Raw genomic sequence first — 4,813 nt, 5'->3', positions numbered from 1 at the left:
AGCACCTTTGGGTTTCCAGGAGAGGTCTTCAGCTGACACTGGTTAATTTTCAAAACATTTTTTTTAATGAAAACGCTGCAGATGATAACAAACCTAAGAAAAGTTAACCTCAAACCAACTGGAAACAAGCTTCAGAATTATCTTGATTGGTTGGAACTCTGGACCGGAATAAACTAGGTTGAGACCAATTCTGATAGACTTTAAAATCCGATTGGAAAAAAAACGGGGGGAAAAATCCTTCTTTTAAAGAAATAGCAATGCATGAGCTAATATATACGCCCATGTAAAGTTAGATCCATCTTCAGCTTTTGATCACAGTGAGGTTTGTTGTTGTTAGTTGCGAAGTCATGTCCGACCCATTGTGACCCCATGGACAACATTCCTCCAGGCCTTCCTGTCCTCTACCATCTTCTGGAGTCCATTTAAGCTCACGCCTACTGCTTCAGTGACTCCATCCGGCCACCTCATTCTCTGTCGTCCCCTTCTTCTATTGCCCTCCATCTTTCCCAGCATCAGGCTCTTCTCCAGTGAGTCCTTCCTTCTCATTAGGTGGCCAAAGTACTTGAGTCTCAACTTCAGGATCTGGCCTTCTCAGGAGCAGTCAGGGTTGATCTCCTCTAGGACTGACCGGTTTGATCGCCTTGCAGTCCAGGGGTCTCACAGGAGTCTTCCCCAGCACCAGAGTTCAAAGGCCTCCATTCTTGGGCGCTCAGCCTTTCTTATGCTCCAACTTTCACAGCCATACATTGCCACTGGGAAAACCATGGCCTTGACTATACACACTTTTGTTGTCAGGATAACCTTAGCCACTTGTATATGAAAAGAGACCAAACCCCAATCCCTTCTAGCACTGATGATGTTACCTAGGTTGGTAATGAACCATCTGCAAGAAAACATAGTACGCAGTCTAGATTTGCCATAGCTTTCCTCCCCAGGAGCAAGCGTCTTTTAATTTCTTGGCCGCAGTCCCCATCTGTGGTGATCTTGGAGCCCAGGAAGATAAAATCTGTCACTACCTCCATTTCTTCCCCATCTATTTGCCAGGAATTGAGAGGGCCGGGTGCCATGATCTTGGGTTTCTTAATGTTGAGTTTCAAGCAAGCCAACTTGAGTTTCAATCCAGTGAGGTTATCAGCATATAAATACATCATGATGGGAAGTCATTGGCTTCATAAACTAGTCAAACTATCACGTTGGCCATGCTCTTTTTTTAAGTTTTTTATTTATAATACAGTTAAAACAAAAATGGACATAACATAACATTCCAGAAATATGTATTTCTAACAATTTGTACTTCTTCATACATATAGTTCTTAATCTCTATATATACATATATATATATATTTCTACACAATACAATATCTAATTTATTTCTCTATATACTAACATACAATTATATATATTTCTATCTTAACACTAGCTTATAACCCAAACAGTCCCCCTTGATTCACACCAATAATAAAATTTGTCCCAGATTTCAAAATAATCTGACTTGTCCTTCATTTCCATTGTGAGCCTGTCCATATCGGCACACGATAAAAATTTTGTATAAAATCTCTTCTTCTGTTGGAGTTTCTTTATTCCTCCAATTTTGTGCATACGCCAATCTAGCAGCTGTAAGAATGTGTAACATCAGGTAAAATATCCCTTTATCGTATTTCTGTGTAGTTATGCCTAATAAGAAGAGTTCTGGTTTTAGCTCTATCTCTACCGTTAATATTTCTTCCAGCCATTTTTTTTTATCTTATTCCAAAAATCACAAGCTTTTGGGCACTCCCACCACATATGGTAACAGGTCCCTATTGCCAATTTACATTTCCAGCATATGGATGAAAAATTTGTACCCATTTTAGCTCAACCTTGTGGGTGGAAGATGCCATATATAGAACATTTTGTAGAGATTTTCTTTGTAGGAGGTGGCCAAAGTGAGTTTCCTATTTCTTGCCCATAATTCTTGCCAGATGTGCAGATCAAAGTTAAGATCAAGATCCCTGCTCCACGTTAACATGGTTTCTTTTACCTGTTCCTCATACATTGCCTGGTCTGACAGATAGTGATATAGTTTTTTAATCATTTTGTCCTCAGTTCCTAATAATATTTTGTCCAGCCCTGTCGATTCTATTTTTATGGTTGGCCATGCTCTTTGAGTGAACAGGTGACTGTGGTGGAAAGTCTACCCCAGTGGTTTGCAAACTTAGCAGCTTTAAGTTGTGTGAACTTAAACTCCCAGAATTCCACAGCCAGCATGCTGGAGAGAGTTGGTCCACCCATCTTAAAACTGCTAAGTTTGAAAGTGAGGAGATCTTTGTATTTGTCTAGGACCCAACTTCAGCTAGAACTTTCTTACGGTTCTTTCTTGGGAGCATCTACTTTCTGGCTTCAGATTGATTTGGTGTCTTCTCCAATTAAATTATAGCTCGCTTGCATTGGAAGTTGAAGCAAGCCTCCCACCTATCTTACCGGGAGCCCATTAAAATTAAAAATCACAGCCAGCATCTTCCCTCCGGAGTCAAGAGAAAAAGTCAACATTTGCATTTAAATGGATCTTTTGCCAAGGAGGAAGAACATCCTTCTGCAGAGTCGTGGGCCTCAGAGATAAAGGTTCCTTTTGGATGCAATAAATATATTTTATCTTTTTAATTAATTAATTAATTATTTTTTTTTAAAGAAAGTGCCTTTCGGTTCTTTGAACGGAGGGCTAGAGAATTATTGCGCACGGAGCCGGTGCAATGTCTGCGGAGTCTGTGCACCCAGTTGTGATGTGCTAAGGGCTTAAATACGAGATACATTTTTCTCCTCTCCGTTCCTCAACACACCAAAGGCCACACGCCACTGAGAGCCATTCGTCATGTTGTGATGCGGTTGTGTCGTGAATTAGCTTGGCCCTTTTATGTGCAGGATAATTTGTCTGTTAGGGAAATAGATGAATGAGGAGAACGAGCGTTTGAAACTCAAGAAAGGAGCATGGTTTTGAAAAAGAGTCAGGCTCGGAGGAACCTGCATCCAATTCTAACAGAATGCAACACTGGACACCACAGATTGTGTTTTCCTTTTGAACCCACTGCCTCAAATAGCCTCCTTCACACTCGGTCCTAGAAATGAAGGGAGCAGTTGAGTGGCTGAAATGTGGTTTGTAGTTTAGCTGGTCTAGGTTTATGAGTGTAAACCAGGATGCCCTTTCCTTCCTTCCTTCCTTCCTTCCTTCCTTCCTTCCTTCCTTCCTTCCTTCCTTCCTTCCTTCCTTCATACATCTTCTTCCTTCCTTCCTTCCAATCATACATCTTCCTTCCTTCCTTCCTCTCAATCATACATCTCCTTCCTTCCTTCCCTTCTCTTCCTTCCTTCCTCTCTCTCTCTTTTCCTTCCTTCCTCTTTCCTCTCTCTCCTCTCCTTCTTTCTTTCTTTCTTTCTTTCTTTCATCATCAATGCTAGAAGGGTGTGGGTTTTATGGAGAAAGAGGAGGAGGAGGAGGAGGAGGAGGAGGAGGAGGAGGAGGAGGGCGGCTATGGGGTCCTTGGTCTTCCCTGAGCTTGGTGGTTTTCTTGCAGACATTTCATTACCCAATTAAGTAACATCATCAATGCTAGAAGGATGTGGGTGTTATGGAGGAGGAGGAGGAGGAGGAGGAGGAGGAGGAGGAGGAGGAAGAGGAATAATTAGTGTTGGAGGGAAGGGGAGTTTGCAGAAAGGAGGAGGAGGATGTGTATATATGTCTCTGTTCCTCAAAGGATGCAAGGGAAGATACCCAAGGCTGATGGAAGAGCAGAGGTCCACAAGGTTTTAACTTATTGCCTGTCTTCATTTTGTCTTTTTGTGTCTTTGTCGGGATGGAAGGGAGATGATTGATGGAGGTTGCTATGATTCTATTTCTGAGAATTTCTAAGGCGGAGAGAAAATAGGGAGATTTCATTTACTGGCTTTCAAAGACAAGGCCAGTGCTAAGATCAATAATCGCTAAGCTCAAAAAGTGTTTCGGTGGATGGCGGAGCTCAAAGAATCCAGGATATTGCGATGTATATAACAGGACACACAACTGCACAATTAATTGCTGTGGGTCTACAGGATTGTTTTTCATGGCTATACCTTACAGCCACCACCCACAGAAGTGGCTCAGTCCAGTGATTTAAATGAAGGCCGTTCTATCCTTGGACTTTTGTTTCCGTTCTTCGCCATCAAATTGTAACTAATGCCACACCGAAAGCAATAGGTGGTGTATTTCTCCATCAGGTTTCAATATGTTGAATGAAAAAGCTTTCAGAGTTGCTTTCGCAGAACTGAAGGTCACTTAGACTAGGTAATCCAACCCCCATTCAGGGTAGGGATTTGAAAGAAGCTTATTGTTTGCAAAAAAGGAGAAATGGAGTATTAGTAGCTCAGGGTTGAAATGAGGGGTCCTTGATGCTCTCTGAGCTTGGCTGTTTTCTTGCAGACCTTTCATGAGCCAACTAGGTTAGGGAGTGGGGTTTGCAGGGAGGAGGAGGAGGAGGAGGAGGAGGAGGAGGAGAAGGAGGAGGAGGAGGACAACAACAACAACAACTGCAGGTGGGGTCCTTGGTGCTCTCTGAGTTTGGGTGTTTTCTTGCAGACATTTCATTATTCAACCAGGTAACATCTTCAGTGGTAGAAGAGAGTGGGGTTTGCAGTGATGATGATGATGATGATGATGATGATGATGATGATGATGATGGTGGTGGTGGTGGAGATGGTAGAGATGGTGGTGGTGGTGGTGGTGATGATGGTGGTGGTGGTGGTGGTGGTGGTGGTGGTGATGATGATGATGATGATGAGGAGGAGGAGGAGGAGGAGGAGGAGG

The sequence above is a fragment of the Protobothrops mucrosquamatus genome, unplaced genomic scaffold, assembly GCF_001527695.2.
Source record: "Protobothrops mucrosquamatus isolate PMUCROS unplaced genomic scaffold, P.Mucros_1.0 scaffold2957, whole genome shotgun sequence".
Lineage (NCBI taxonomy): Eukaryota > Metazoa > Chordata > Lepidosauria > Squamata > Viperidae > Protobothrops > Protobothrops mucrosquamatus.
Note: the sequence above shows the minus strand (reverse complement) of the source record.